The following is a 17,481-nucleotide window of genomic DNA, read 5'->3' as shown; positions in this document are numbered from 1 at the left end:
CAAAATGACACAAAAACAAGACTTCCCTAAAATACGGTCAAAAAAGGTGGTGCACGACTTAAAGAAAAAAGTGTGTGAACACGATATGTGAGTGATTAAGTGAGGTTATAGACGCGTGTTTTGACCGTATAGCTAGACACGACACAAAACTGGACACAGCATTTGCACAAAAATCGAAAAAAGGACTGATAGGACACTTTCCTGGGCACCGTGTCACGGTGCAGACTCTCGAGTGGTGCGGCAGAAAATGCCGTGACACGGTGCGCAGTTCCAGGTCAGTTTTGTGAATTTTTCCAAATTTTAACCGATTTTAGGTCCGTACTAATTACTATGTGAAAATAAAAACTCTCGGTCATGGTTTAAACAAAAGAGCAAACACATGAAGGTTAGCACCAAACAACCACATGGCATTTAGGCACGATGATGTAAAAAAAAAGTTCGCAACCTAGAGTCAAGATCTATGTTCAACTATTGGTCAAACTTTGGGTGTCAATGGGGTACCATGGTTAAGAGTTTGGACGCGTTAGCAAGGCAGCTGACAGGGTAAAGTCGTATCCCTTAATAAAAAATAATTACCTAAATCACTAACTAAGGTAGATAGGGAAGTAGGGTCGATCTCCACAGGGAAACAAGTCTTTTTATTCCTTATTAATTATTATAATCTAAATTATTTAAGTAACCAATATTTATAATTGAGAAGAAACTAAACTACTAAGGTTGAGAATAGGAATAAAACAATATATAAAAGGATCTAGGGGATAGGTTCACCAATAAATAATACTCCATGGTAAAACATAGTAATCAATCATTGACATGGCATAAATAACATGATTAACAGGCTCTCGCAATTTATTAATCAACATAGATCTAACAGGCTCTCGCAATTTACTAGATCTAAGTTCTTATTGAAAATAGCCTTTAATATCAAATTAACATCTGCTCGATTCATCAATTTAATATTGCTATACTTTTACAAGCCGCAATTGTAAAACATTAAAACAATCCAATAAGAAATTATCATGCAATACCAATAATCAATAATAGTCAATCATCAATGCATCAATTAACCAGATTGTAAAGGGCTCTCGCTACTTATTACAATCACATAATTAATTTATCGGTATTAAATCTCATCTCTCGAATCTTGACTTAACCATTTATAAATTAACTTGCCTATTGAAACTAGACCTAAACATTAATTCTCATCTCTCGATTCTTGAATCAATATTGTCAAACTCATGCATAAAAGATTGGCCTAATCTAGTCATAGAGCATTAAATCAATCAATAGGAAATTAAACTAGCATTGATAATCAACAACAATATTTTACCCCTTCATATTATTTATTAAATCCCCATAAACCCTAGAAATTAAACTACTCACACATATTAAAAACTAAGCTAATCAAAGTAATAAAATAAATCATGATGAAAGGAATAAAATAAATAAGATCAAAGGAAGAGAAATCGTTACCAAAAAAATCTGGAATTAATGAAAGAATTAAGAACAAAAGTTTAGAGAGAGATTAAGAGAGAGAAAACTAAGTAGAGAGAGAAATTCTAAAGGAAAGAGATAAGTCCCATTAATCGTCCTCAAAAACGTACTTAAAAACTAACTAAAACAACTCCTAATTAGAAACTAATTGCTCGTCTAAAGAGCCTTTCCAGAAACACGCGCCCGATCGGGCTAGAGGCCGCCCGATCGGGCGCGCCTTTTTTCTCGCACTGCTCTTCTCACTGCACCGCCCGATCGTGCTAAGCCTCGCACGATCGGGCGCCCCTTGGCTTGTTGCGCATCTTGCCCTTGCATGCATCTGCCCGATCGGGCATATTCTTGCCCGATCGGGCCCGGTCTTCTTCTTCGAGTCTTGGACTTCGATTGGGCTAGATTTCTCGGCCCAATCCGGATCTCCTCTTCGGGTCTTGAATACTCGGTCCAAACCTCAGTATTCCAAATACCGAGCCCTTAATCACCGGCTCGATGGCTCTAGCCGGCCTTGGGCTTCAACGACGGTCGTGCTCCTCCAATGCTCGTAGTTGCTTCATAAAAATCCCGGGAAAAATGCTCCAAAGGTGCAATTCCCTGCAAAACTCAACCAAAACTACGAAAACACTAGAAAACACATATTAGTAATAAAAGTGGCCCTAAAGAGCCAAAAACACTACTAATTATGACCAAGTGACGAGGGTAAAATACTATATAAAATAGACATATCAAACTCTCCCAAGCCAAACCTTTGCTTGTCCCTAAGCAAAGAGCTCATCAATGAACATATAAAACATGCCTCACCCCAATATAAAACCAAGCTCAAACGATTCAAGGTAAATCAAACAAACATGCTTCAACATCAATCAATCTTATTCATCTAATCACCCTTCCTCCCCAACAATTGTCAAATAGAGCAAACCACAAGCGCATATAGAATTCAAGACAAGTGCTCACACACTCGACTCTCATTTATGTGGCGAGTAAAATATGTACTCGATCTCTCTCCAACCAACCCCTTTATGTGAACAATGCCCTCCCAAACTCACACTCTCGTGTGTATAAAAACATTGAACGCTCATCCTACTAGTCGACTCGAAATATGCCAAGTCATAACTTGCATTGATAAACAACACTTTCACAATTACATAACTTCTACGCACAAGGTCGGAAGGTCTTTTAAGCTTGTAATGTAAGGCTAGGGTAAAGATAGGATAAATTTGGGATCATGTGAGAGAAAGCTATGCTAAAAGGGAGCCAAATCCTAATAAACCCATGATAAAAAATAATGATCATACACATCTCCAACATAACCAACTCCAAACAACAATCCACCAAATATAGTCCAAACGATATAAACAATCCCAACACTTACAATTTCACTCATAAAAATATGACAATATGGAACAAGAGTGAATAGCAAACCTTGAACTCATAACTTGAAATATTTACATTGAAACTCAACCTTTTTTTTTTCTTTTCTTTTGATTAACCTTCACTTAGAACATTTGAACATCAAACATTTTATTCTTTTTTTTCTTAGAAGTTCGCTTTTTTTTTTTCAAATTTCTAACTTTTATTTTTCTCAAATATATACAACTTTCGAACTCATAAAAACAAAAATATGATTAAGAACAAATTACTTCTCAAAACCCACCCAAATTGTGCAAATAGTGTGCACACTACAAACTCCCTCACCTCACTCACTAATAGCTCCCCCAAGCCAAGCTTGGGACTAGTAACCAATGGGGCAATTAAGGCATGTAATGTGGCTATAAACAATAAAAGGGCACAAGCAACAACATGGGTAGCAAGAAGGGAACAAATGTATCTAAATACTCTGAAGGCTACCTAAAAGAATGAACGCCTTCGTCCTCCTCATGTGCATAATAAAAAGTAACGAAACACTACTCATAGTTGCAAATCAATACTCAAATTCATTGACATACCAGGAATTATGGAACTATCACACATTTCCTAACCAAATCAACTAGTCAAGCACTATATTCACAAGTAGTTGGACAAAATTGACGCATGTTAAGGAATCCAAACAATCAAACTTCAAATCATGACCAACAAATCATAATATTCATCCTCAAATACCAAGAATCAAAACAAATTTTCTCAAGTATGGGGCACAGGGAAGCATGATTTACAATTCATTGGAACGTATTTTTGAATTTTTTATTTTTTCAAATTTTTTTGTATTTTTGTATATAAAGAAAGCAATAAAAACTACACTAGGAAAGCAAGAAATCTAACTTAGAAAGCAAGAAAATCTATACTATGAAAGCAAATAAAGAGAGAAAAGGAAGTGAATTTTCAAGTGAAAGAACACCCCCCCAAGCCAAATCAAGCAATGCCCTTATTGACTTGGGAGAGGAGCCTACTCCTCATCCTCATCCATCCTGGTATAGCCCCCGCCATGGCTAGAACCGGCTCCTCCATGGCTAGAGCCACCACCACCATACCCCGAACCACCCGCAAAATAGTTAGGGTCTACATTCCCCCCAAGCCCACCAAAAGGAGCATCGGTCCCATATCCGTGGACCGATGAATAGTCCACATAGGTACCGTAGGCACTTGGGTCCGTATATCCCCCTTGGGGGTATTGGAACCAATCGGGGACAAGTGATTCGGGGGGAATAGCCCCCTGACGGGCATAATCATCATACATGGGGTATAAACCCCGCCCTATGTTCCTCTCCACAACCCCAACCCTAGCATCTAGGGCTCCTACCTTAGTGTCCAAATTCCTAACCATACCCTCCATCCTCCGTTGCCCACTCTCTATCCGATCCAATTGGCTTCTAAAAGCCGAAAAGTCATATGGGGCGTTAGGGTCGATGTTGTAGTTGGTTGAGGAAGTGGTAATGTTATGTGTGTAGTGTTGGGGTGATGGTTGGTGGAAATGTTGGGGTGGTGAGAGAGGTGCTTGGGCCTCCCCTTGGTCTCCTAATTCAAAGGTATAAGAGGGAAGACCCTTCGCAAATTTGGTCAAGGCCGGGTTAGGCAAGGTGAAAGCGTTGTCTTTCCTACCCGACTCCCTATGAATCACCCACCAAGTCTCACCCCCTATCACATTTATCCAATTAAGGCCTCCTAAGTAGGGTGCGTCCATTAAGGTTGGTCCGGCTACCTTACCATCATCGCTAGGGGTCCAACTAAGGTATTTGACTGCAATGTGGGTTACTAACCCACCAAAGTAAATTGGGACCCTAGACCTACCCGATTCGGCCGCATTGGCCACCCTCTGAAAGTGTTGGGCCATCCTATGAACTATGTTAAGCTTGTAACTCTTAAGAATCATGTATGATCCTAATAGCTCTAGTTCATCTCTCGTCACATTAGCCGGTTCATGCCTCCCAAAGATGGTAAGGCCAACAAACCGTTGCCAAAGTTTTGGCACGGGATGTTGAATCCAAGTGCCCTTGGCATGTTGGAGGTTCAAGTTAGGATTCCCTGTTAGAGCACGGTAGACAAAAGTAATGTTGTCTTGGGGTGGTTCAATTGGTCTATCGGCTTTCAATTCAAACAATTTTCCAAAATCTTTCAAGGACAATCTAATATCATTATTAAACAATCGAAATTGAACATGAGAGATTAGAGCATTTGATTTTATGACATTAAAACTAGAAATGAATTCTAAAGTCAAATAATCATAAGTATCATAGTGTAAATTGAACAAACCACTCATGCCAATTCCTTTGAATAGTTTTTCAACATGTTTATCAATTCCTAGTCTAGAAAGCGTCGGATGATGAATAAAACGGGTAGGAATTAACTGCCGTGTGATGAGGTTGAGCATCCTTTGCTTTTGCTCTTGGGTGGTGATGACCACCCTCTCCCACCCCGGAATTTGCAACTCCGGGTTAATGCTAGGTGCTTGTTGCCTCGATCCTTCACCCCTAACAATTCTAGACCTCTTGAAAGCCATTTTAATGTGAAAATAGTAGGAATTGAAGCTTTCTCTCTCTTAGGGTTTGAGAAGAAATTGAGAGAAAGTGTTGAAAATTTAGTGTAGATTGTAGAGGAAGATGAGAGGAGTTGGAAAATGTAAGAATTTTTAAGTTTGGATGGAAGAATTGGAGGAGATCTTGGAATGAAGTGTGAGTTGAAGGTTTGAAAATTGAGGTTTTAGAGAGAGAAAGTGAAATGAAGAAGATGAAATAAGGAGAAAGTGGGGAAAGAGAGAAGAGAAAAGAAAATAAAGGGGGGACGGCTGTAGGCGCGCACGATCGGGCGAATGAGAAGATTTCCAGAATACAAGTTGCGCGCCCGATCGGGCGAGCTCCGCCCGATCGGGCGCGAACGCGAAGAGAATTTTTGCCAATTTCTCGCCCGATCGGGCGAGCTTCGCCCGAGAAATCTTTCCTTCTCACTCGATTTGCGCCCGATCAGGCGAAAAGAGAACTCGTTTCCAGGTCTCCTCTCGCGCCCGATCGGGTAGCCTCGCCCGATCGGGCGAAATTAGCCAAGAAATCAGCTCTGCTTGCACGCCCGATCGGGCAGATTCGCCCGATCGGGCGAATTTTTTCCCGATTTTTGCCTCACTTGCGCGCCCGATCGGGCCCGTACCAAGCCCTGGAGTTTCTCCAATTTCATTTCTTCTTCAAATTTTCTAAGTCTTTTTACCTGTCAAATTCATACCTGTACAACAACACTTAAAAATGGTAAAATATCACTCTCCTCACCACTCTAAAATAAAAATAAAAATAAGAGAAAAGGAAAACTAATCTAGAAAGCATGAAATACGGGTTGCCTCCCGCAAAGCGCTGGTTTATCTAGGTCCCGCACGACCTTCTTACCAAGTACAATTCCTAGGACCCTTGACCTAACGCTTGATCGGGTGGTTTCTCACCCGGTCTAGCGATGTTTAGGCTGCGATGCGGCTTCCTGACATAGCCTGTGGGACGCCAAGTCGCCTTATCTAGTGGATCCTCCTTGACTTGGACTGGGGGATCTTCAATGCTACGCACTAAAAACCCTCCTTTGATCGAATGTTTCTTCAAATTGTCATTGTGTTCAACACTTGCAACTCGATCTGGCGGAACACTTACCGTAGGCTCGATTCGCACAACTTGCTCGATCGGTTCCACTTGTTCATCCTCGAAACCAAGACCAACATTGTAGAGTGCTCTTTCTATTGCATCGACTTCCTTCTGCCATTTGTCTATCTCATCTGAAAAGGATGCAACACAAGATACCGCCTCCAAGGGATCTTTTTCAAGAGCTTGGGGCTTGTTAGAATAATTTACAACCACATTAACACTGAAACATTTCTCCTCAATCATGGAGCTTTTGGGGGCATTATTCAGATTAAAAACCACTTTATCGTCCCCTACTAATAGTGTTAGCTAACCACTTCTTACATCTATGACTGCTCCTGCAGTGTTAAGGAATGGTCTACCAAAAATAATTGGGGTTTGCATATCCTCAGCCATATCAAGAACAACAAAATCCACAGGTATATAAAATTTACCTACTCTAACGGGGACATCCTCTAAAACACCTAAGGGGTATTTGAAAGAACAGTCGGGCATTTGTAGAGTTATATTGGTAGCTTTTAATTTACCCATATTCAACTTAGAACACACAGATAATGGCATGACGCTAACACTAGCACCCAAATCACATAATGCATTATCAATCAAGAGATTGCCAATATGACAAGGGATAGAAAAACTACCCGGATCTTTTAATTTAGGTGGAGACTTATTTTGAAGTACGGCACTACACTCTACAGTGAAAGCTACTGTCTCTACCTCACTAATAGACCTTTTTCTCGTCAAAATTTCTTTCATAAATTTTGCATATGAGGGGATTTGTGTGATCAATTCAGTAAAGGGAACTGTTACCTTCAGATCTTTAACCACCTCCAGGAACTTACCAAACTGCTTATCCAAGTTTGTCTTCAATTGACGATTGGGGAAAGGAAGTTTGATGATTGGCTTTTGAGCATTCTTATCTTTGTCTGGAGTAGCCACCTTCTCTGGAGTTTTACCCTGCAATGTAGAATTAGATATGTTAGTATTATCCTCTAGCCCTGCAGGGCTATCAACTACATTGTTTTGTTTAATGGAATCAAGATTAGCATTATTTAATAAAATAGGTTCATCAACTCTGGGCATAGAGGGCCCTTCATAGTTTAAACCACTCTTTAGAGTAATTGCAAATGCTTGATCCGTAGGCCTAGTCGGCTGTGCCGGCAGGGCTCCCTGTTGGCGTGCTTGTAGAGTAGCGGAGAGTTGCGCAATTTGATTATCTACAATTTTATTATGCGCTAGAATTGGATAAATTGTCGCATCCCTGCTCTCCATGTGCTTTTGCATATTGACCAACATTGCTCTAATTTCCCCCAAGGAAGGGTCGGAAGATGAGGGGGGTTGTTGTGGTTGATTCTTCTGGTTAGCGTTGGGATGATAGTATTTATGCTGATGTTGCTGTGGCAGCTGTGGTTCTTGTGGTGGTGGATTTTGAACATTAGTGCTCCGGTAGGAAAGGTATGGATGATTCCGATATCCAGGATTGTAAGTGTTGGAGTATGGGTTATTCTGCCTATAAGCTTGGAAGGCATTAACTTGCTCCACGGAACTCCTGCAATCCTGCTCCCAATGACCTACAATACCACAATTTTCACAGAAAGCCTCATTAGAATTATTATTAATTGCAGCAACATTAGCTACATTAGCAGTGCTCAGATTATCTAGTTTTTGGCAAATAGAGGTCAGTTGAGCTTGCAAAAAGGATACAGAGTCGACACTATGTTTCCCCTTGTTAGCAAATCCTCTGGGATTCCCATATTGGGAATTGTGTATCGCCATATCTTCAATAACCTGACCTGCATCATCAACATTAAGATTCATAAATCTCCCACTAGATGCAGAGTCTAAAATTATTCTCGAAGAATTTCTAATGCCGTTATAAAGGCTTGGATTAACTGCCATTGTGCTAAATTATGGTGAGGGCATTCTCTTTGTAAGTCCTTAAACCTCTCCCAAGCCTCATATAAAGACTCATCGGCTTCTTGGGCAAAGTTCAGAATCGCACTTCGTAGTACTATTGTTCTCTCTGCAGGATAATACTTGTTATAAAAATTCAAAACAAGAGTTTCCCAGTCAGTTATACCAAGTGTAGTTCTATTTAAGCCATTAAACCACAATTTAGCTTTTCCAGTTAAAGAGAAGGGAAAGAGAATCTCCCTGATTTGGTCTTGAGTGACCCCGGCTTGCCTGATGGTGTTGCAATATTGACAATAGTCGGCAATGTGATGATTCGGGTCTTCACCCTTGGCTCCACTGAATTGCTTCCTCTCTATCATCGTTATAAATTGCGGCTTGATCTCAAATTGAACCCCATCAAGAGCCGGAGTAGGGGTGAGATGTGGAAAATCCGTAAGCTTTGGTTGTGAATAATCACTAAGCTTCTTTGGAGCCGCCATCTCTGATTCTGTGTCTGATGATGTCTCTGAATTGCTAGAATCAGTTGGAGGATCGCGGTGATTATTGTTATTATCACCAGAATCCGCCAGGATTTTCTTATAGAAGTTTTTCTGTCTATGGAAGGAACGTTCGATCTCAGGATCGAATGGGATGTAACCTGATCTGGAACACCTAGGCATAAACAAATAACTAGAAGCAAATATGAGATTTGTCTCAGAGAAATAACGCTCTCTTAGACAAAAGAGAAATAATCTAGACTACAAAAACAATCAGAAATAAAAATAAAACCGTTTCCCCGGCAACGGCGCCAAATTTTGACAGGGTAAAGTCGTATCCCTTAATAAAAAATAATTACCTAAATCACTAACTAAGGTAGATAGGGAAGTAGGGTCGATCTCCACAGGGAAACAAGTCTTTTTATTCCTAATTAATTATTATAATCTAAATTATTTAAGTAACCAATATTTATAATTGAGAAGAAACTAAACTACTAAGGTTGAGAATAGGAATAAAACAATATATAAAAGGATCTAGGGGATAGGTTCACCAATAAATAATACTCCAGGGTAAAACATAGTAATCAATCATTGACATGGCATAAATAACATGATTAACAGGCTCTCGCAATTTATTAATCAACAAAGATCTAACAGGCTCTCGCAATTTACTAGATCTAAGTTCTTATTGAAAATAGCCTTTAATATCAAATTAACATCTGCTCGATTCATCAATTTAATATTGCTATACTTTTACAAGCCGCAATTGTAAAACATTAAAACAATCCAATAAGAAATTATCATGCAATAACAATAATCAATAATAGTCAATCATCAATGCATCAATTAACCAGATTGTAAAGGGCTCTCGCTACTTATTACAATCACACAATTAATTTATCGGTATTAAATCTCATCTCTCGAATCTTGACTTAACCATTTATAAATTAACTTGCCTATTGAAACTAGACCTAAACATTAATTCTCATCTCTCGATTCTTGAATCAATATTGTCAAACTCATACATAAAAGATAGGCCTAATCTAGTCACAGAGCATTAAATCAATCAATAGGAAATTAAACTAGCATTGATAATCCACAACAATAATTTACCCCTTCATATTATTTATTAGATCCCCATAACCCTAGAAATTAAACTACTTACACATATTAAAAACTAAACTAATTAAAGTAATAAAATAAATCATGATGAAAGGAATAAAATAAATAAGATCAAAGGAAGAGAAATCGTTACCAAAAAAATCTGGAATTAATGAAAGAATTAAGAACAAAAGTTTAGAGAGAGATTAAGAGAGAGAAAACTAAGTAGAGAGAGAAAGTCTAAAGGAAAGAGATAAGTTCCATTAATCGTCCTCAAAAACGTACTTAAAAACTAACTAAAACAACTCCTAATTAGAAACTAATTGCTCGTCAAAAGAGCCTTTCCAGAAACACGCGCCCGATCGGGCTAGAGGCCGCCCGATCGGGCGCGCCTTTTTTCTCGCACTGCTCTTCTCACTGCACTGCCCGATCGTCCTAAGCCTCGAACGATCGGGCGCACCTTGGCTTGCTGCGCATCTTGCCCTTGCATGCATCTGCCCGATCGGGCATATTCTTGCCCGATCGGGCCCGGTCTTCTTCTTCGAGTCTTGGACTTCGATTGGGCTAGATTTCTCGGCCCAATCCGGATCTCCTCTTCGGGTCTTGAATACTCGGTCCAAACCTCGGTATTCCAAATACCGAGCCCTTAATCGCCGGCTCGATGGCTCTAGCCGGCCTTGGGCTTCAACGACGGTCGTGCTCCTCCAATGCTCGTAGTTGCTTCATAAAAATCCCGGGAAAAATGCTCCAAAGGTGCAATTCCCTGCAAAACTCAACCAAAACTACGAAAACACTAGAAAACACATATTAGTAATAAAAGTGGCCCTAAAGAGCTAAAAACACTACTAATTATGACCAAGGGACGGGGGTAAAATACTATATAAAATAGACATATCAGCAGCCTCCCTTGAGGGTGTATGCCAACGGGCGGCTCCGCGAGTTCGTGATGAAATCGAACTCGACTCCATGGTTTGGGTGGATTTAATAACTCGGATGAACCCTTATTGCCATGAGCTTTTTTGGGTCGATAGAGCTTAAATTCCCCGGGGCTAAGACGCATGTAGAACACATTCGTTTTTTCAGAAAAATCGAAGGAAGTCGACTGTGAGGAAAGAAAATAAGCCACCGGACTGATTTTAGGACTGCCGTGACACGGCAGATTCTGTCGTGGCACGGCAGTCAGAAGATCTGACTGGTGCCCTGTTTTCCTTCGCCTGCAACCAAGTTATCTGTAGACACCCATTTGTGTCTCCCCAAAACCAAACCCAGTGATGAGTACCTTTCACGTCGAATCATAATCGAATGAAACAAAAGTGTGGAAAGGTCTAGTGATGCAGAAAGTTTTAATTTCTTTTCTCTTCTCTCTGTTTTTGAAAACTTTATTTTAAGAAAATAGTCAATCCAGTTTGGTTGGTCCATGGTATGGGTCCAATAGTAGTGTAGTTGGATGGGGCTTGCAAAGACCTTTCCAACGATATATTATAAGCCCAATTCCGGTGAATATTGAGGAAGTTGTAGCCAATTTACCAAACTGGGCCCCGTTTGAGCTTTATGTGCGGCCCAATGATCTAGAGGAGGGCCTAATATGATTTATCATTCCTAATGCAATTAGGAATGGTTTTAGTCTTCTAGAATCTTCTAGAAGGTTCTTTTCATTCCTAATTCAATTAGCATTGATAAGTTGACTTTGTTGACTTTTCAGAGTTTTAATCAAAATCAAATAGCATTTTCGAAGAAATTATATTATTTTATCCTCCAGTACGGTAAACTTATCGGATTTTCGAAAACGCGTTAGAATCAAGACTGGCGTCCAACCCTAGGCCTTGGCGCCTGGAACCAGGCTTGGCGCCTGGAACCAGGCTTGGCGCCAAGCGCTAGCCATTGGCGCCTGGCGCTAGCCACTGGTGCCTGGCGCCAGCTAGCCAGGGTTGGCGCCAACCTTGTTTCCTGAGCGTCAGACTCTGTTTTGTTAAATTATCTTTTTTGGCTGATTTTCTCTATAAATATCGTATCAAAAACTCCGTTTTCATTCACCAATTCATCATCTACATTTACCAATTCTCCTCACTCACAAGTTTTAATTACCATTCTCTCTTTCATTCAATTCTTTCTTACTTGTTTTCATACAAAATTCCGCATTCACAAGATCTAGAAACACCTAGCCATATTCGAAGTTGCCTTCGCCCTAGACGTGAAAGGTTTAATTTATGAGGGTTTGGTCCCAAATCTCTCTTTCAATTATTTAATTTAATTGTTTGATTATTATTTTACTTGAAGTTACTAACGTGTGTATTTTGATATTAGAAAGAGGTACGAGGCATCGAAGTAAGTTCTTTAATGGTTTTAATTGATATTATGATGTAGAAATCATCTTTATATTGTTATTATAATATTCCTAGTATCATGTTTAAGGAAAAGGTTATAATATCAAATATGCTTATTATGATTCCTGCGATGCTTCCTATTTTCTTCCTAATATTAATTCTTGTTAGTATCATGTTAGGGTTAAAGATTTGATTTTTATTGCTTAGTGACATGCTAGGGTTTGTTATTAATCTTGTTAGTATCATGCCTAGGATCTTACTTTTATATTTCTTTAACATGAATATTATTATAATTATGATTATTATGATTATTATTAATTATGATTGCTATGATTATGATATTCGTTATTGTTCATGATTATTTTAATTATGATATTTGTTATAATAATTGTTCATGATTCTTATTTATGATTATTATTGTTGCTTGATATTTATTTTTATTGCTTGATCACACCTTTTATTGCATGTTTAAAGAGAACTTGTACTTGTAATCACGCTTAATAAGATAATTAATAATCTTGTTAGGGTTAATTGATTATAATTCAAGTGTGATCGTCAATAATAGTTTATTTGTGCATTAAATTCAACCAACATAGATAAACAGGTTTACGGTTAATCCTAATGATTGCATGTTAATCAAAAAGCGCACATGAATACGATCAGAATAAAGTAGAGGCCTATTATTAGGGCAGATTCAATCTCTTTTAGGTTGGATTTGTACCATCATCCCCGAACCCTTATTTGGTTCATGACCTTATGGAGTTGACGATCTCTTGGATCGTTAAGGGGTGTAACCTTCACCTCGTGAACGGTTTACAAGTTCCTTAAAAACTTGTTGGCGACTCTTTTGCTCTATCTTCTTCCCTTTTGGACGCCACCGTACTTTAGTGTATGATCACAGTGGGGTTCAAGCTAGTGGGATTTTAAAAGCTTGAAATTATTCCCTACAGTTTTTGGCGACTCCACTGGGGAGGATTTCTATTTTAATTCCTGAATTTGTTTCGGCAATGATTTGGAATGAGTGGATGAGACTCGAAAAGTTCTAAGTATTTCATGTGCGTAATTTTGATTAACATTATTGTCATATTCATAAAAAGGTTCTCATTGGAAAGACCATCCGTAATGAGTCAAAAACATAGGATTTTACACGTAGGAAATTTGAGAAATATCTTTCACAACTAGGACTGGAATAACACCGCGCGAAACTGGAAGATTTTATCGAGCACAGAAAGCTGCTGAGGCATGTGGGAAGTAGCGTCAGGGGCCAGAGCTTGGCGCCAGACTTTTAGCCGTAGCGCCAGACGCCAGGCGCCAGGCGCTACAGTTAAAATCTGGCGCCAGTCTCTGTTTGCTGGCGCCAATTTCCCCCTATACCGAGCCAGAAATATGCGTTCTAATTTCGACCGGTTTTTCGTATTGTTTGCTCGATCCTACTTCCTGATTGAATTTTTTCTCACTTTTCTGAAACCCATATGTGTTCTACATATGGACATAACCCTCTGGGAATTCATGCTCCATCTACCCGAATTGAACGCTCCGTGCAACAAAGGGTACATCCGAGATTGTTGAATTCACCAAACCATGGAAGCGAGTTTTTTCTAAAACTCGCGGTGTCCCATCCACTCGCGCCAACCCTTCACGGTTAGGCTTCCGCGCGGTGCATCCGGAAAATTAACCATGGACCCTCTTTGACTAAACCATATCCCGAACTTTAGAGAACTAGAGCCATGGTTAGGTTGCAAACTCATTGCATCATATTGTGCCCACTTGACTAATTGTGCATTATTTGTTGTGCATATATATTCTATGTTTCTCTTAACCATTTGTTTGACTTGTGTTAAGACTAAATAAACTGATTAATGACTAAAGGACTTTGTTTAATTAATTAATTAATTAATTTGAGCTAATAAATAAATATAAAATCGAGTCATAGTTCCTTTAAGTCAACCCGGATTTTTATTCCCGTATACTGCACAAACGTCAACTTGTTTTGGTCATAGCTGGAGTTCTAAAAAGAACTACAAGTCGTACAATCTATGGATCTGTAGCCCCGAGTTTTTTCTTTAATTTGACGTTGGTTTCAACCCAATAAGAGGCGCAGATCAAAAGTTATGACTAAAATACCACAGTCTGTCCAGTTTAATGCATATACGTGAAGTCTTAACTTAGTCTTTGCTTGAGTCTAGTTACATAGTCTAGCCACATGGTCATGACACGAGTCTTAACATGTCACCTACACTCACTAGTCTTAGCACACACTTTGAGTATACATCACCATGGCCATGTCTTAGGTTCATGCATGAGTCGGTCTTTTCCGTCATTTGAGTTGGGGGGTACATTCTATTCCTAATTCTTCATATCCCTCCATCTAAATCTTCTTTCAAATTCTATTCCAATTTTTCTTCACTTCCTCCATCCATTGCATGTTGAATAAAGTTTGAGTCAAATAATTATCAATAAATATCCCCAATTTCCTTTTCCACAGTACTTCGTCGAGGAGAGAAGGGCGATTAACCAAGGACAACCTCTTTATTCAAGTCTCACTTTTTGATAAACCGATTCGTCAAAAGAGGAAGGCTAAAAAGATAATGGCAACTCAAGAAGAAGTCAATGAGCTTAGGAACCAACTGGTTACCATGACTGAAACACTGAATCTTCTCACACTTAAGGTCGACGATCCCGTGAAGCAACAACAAATGAACCTCGTGCAAGAAAGTTTGAGGAAGCTATCTAGCGACTATAAATTTCAGGGCATGAGTTCACAAGGGGTCTCGCTGGACAAGGAACTTCTTCCGCATAAGTTCAACGCCATTGACATCCCTAAATTCAAGGCAACAGATAACCCTTACTTTCATCTAAGAGCTTTTGAAACCATAATGAGTATTAAGGGTATCGATAAGAAGGTTTTCCCCTCTCTGTTCCCACTATCTCTTGAAACCGTTTGCCAACAGTGGTTCTTCTCCCTTGACAAGGAGAAAACCTCTACCTGGGAATCGATAGTAAACGCTTTCGTTGATAGGTACAAGTGCAATATTCAAGTTGAAACTGACCATAGACAACTTGAGATGCTAAGACAAAAAGAAAATGAAGGCTTTACTTCTTTCTTTAATAAATGGAGGGAAACTTCCGCCAAGATGATTGAGGTCCCCACCGAAAAGGAGTCTGTAAGGATGTTTGTCAAGAATCTCCAAGAAAAGTATTTAAAGCACTTAAAATATCAACACAACTTGAATACTTTCAAGGCCGTTTATGACATCGGAATTGAAATCGAAGACGACCTCGCAAAGCAAAAAGCTACTAACAATAGTAACCACGGTGGCTGGAAAGGAAAGAAGAACGACAATCCTTCTTCTTCATAAAACGCCCACTCTAGTAATAATGTTAGTACCTTTGACCATAATGGTGTCTTAGCCATAGATAATCAAGGATCTAAAAGGAAACCCAGGCGAGAGTTCACATCCATTGGAATGACCTACGATGCTTCTTTCGATCGTCTCTATGATCGAGGATTAATCAAACCTATTGGCCCTACCGAGGATCCAACATCAGAAAATCGATCTTCGAGATGGAATCCAAATTCCTATTGCAAGTACCATCGAGGAAACGGTCATACCACTGATGAATGATACAGGTTTCAAAATCTCATTCAAGACCTCATAGAACCAAACAAGGTCCCATTGCCTCTAGCTAGCGAGAAGACTGGGTGATGATGAAGCGAATGACACAAGACAAGAGGCGAGCTGCAACGACAAGATTTCATGGCCTCTTTTTCTATTTCTTTTTCATCTTTTCTTTCCCCAATAAGTCTAGCATAGGCACCTTTTCCTTTCCTTAGATTAACTTTGTAGATTCTTTATTTTCTTCTAATAAAATGAGCATCTATTTCCTTGCACATGATCATCACATTGCATTTCATCAAAAAAAAAAAAAAAAAAAAAATTAAAAAAAAAATAAAAAAGAAAAAAAATCCATGTCGAGCTAAACACAAGGTATATCAATGATTTGAGGCACCCCTTGTAGCCACATCATATCTCCTTTCACCTTTAAAATATGCAATCCTTTCTTCATAAGCCACTTTGAGCCTCGTCTAACGATAGACCCTTCATTTTTTCAACCTACATCTACCTAACCTTGGGATGGGATGGTGTCTAACTTATGCAATTCTAAAAAGCTTGAGTGATTTCAAAAGATCAAAATAAATAGCAAAAATAAATAAAAGTGTACAAAAGGGCAAGTGTTCCAATGTCTTTGATATGAAAATATCTTCGATAAGAACACGTCTCAGATTGCGTCTCTTATCGAGTGCTCGGTACCGTGCCTGAGAAACATGAATGCCAAGTGAGTGATAGACCGCATGATCGGGATTGCCCACACTTATAAAAATAAAATAGATGCTAAAACAAAAGAAAGGGCTAAAAAAGAATAGAAATTCAAGCATAAAAATATAAAGATTCAAAAGCGAGGTTGCACACCTTGGGGGCTAATCGAGGGTCTTGAGCCTTTTATCCTCTTCTTCTATAACCTTTAGCCTAACCACGTCACAACCCTTAAAAAGACCTTTTTGAGGTATACACACACTTGTGCGAGGTTCGGCTAGAGCTACGTTCGGCCTGATTCCTAACGGATACGTAGGCAACCTCACATCGAGGTGCGGCCGTAATAAACATGCATTCATATTCACATTCACACACTCACACCATGATCATATCAAGGGATTCCCTATGCTCATCCCTATTCATTTAGAGCTAGACTTGGGGGCTTGATCCCTATATCATTAGCTTACCTAGCCTAAGAGTCACCATCATTTGACTCTTCTAAAAATAATATTTTCCCACACACTTAGCTCTTGCGGCCTAACTTTAGTGTCACTTTCACACACATCACAGACACATGACCAAATACTTCCCTTAGGAACCCTTTGTCATGAAATCTTAACGTTGAAGCATGCCTTGTCATATCAACATCACTCATCAATCATAATTGTCATAGCATCGAAGTATGAAGTGCTTAGCCTCCGTGCCTACGTTACCTAAATACTTTCATCATTGAGTTAACCATTGAGATAGCCTAGGATGGATTAATCCTTGCACCTTGAGAGATAGTATCAAATGACATTTGACTAAGCTCATTCAA

At 39.3% G+C, this 17,481-nt stretch overlaps 1 non-coding gene across 1 annotated transcript; it reads left to right on the top strand.

The window, feature by feature from the left end:
• The first annotated feature begins 8,438 nt into the window (after positions 1–8,438).
• Positions 8,439–8,545, top strand: LOC145633350 (small nucleolar RNA R71). The gene has a single exon (XR_014112681.1). It is a non-coding gene; the product is annotated as a small nucleolar RNA R71 (small nucleolar RNA).
• Positions 8,546–17,481: the final 8,936 nt, after the last annotated feature.

The sequence above is a fragment of the Chenopodium album genome, chromosome 5 (assembly GCF_948465745.1).
Source record: "Chenopodium album chromosome 5, dcCheAlbu1.1, whole genome shotgun sequence".
NCBI classification, from domain to species: Eukaryota; Viridiplantae; Streptophyta; class Magnoliopsida; order Caryophyllales; family Amaranthaceae; genus Chenopodium; species Chenopodium album.
This window is presented reverse-complemented; position numbering and strand designations above follow the sequence as displayed.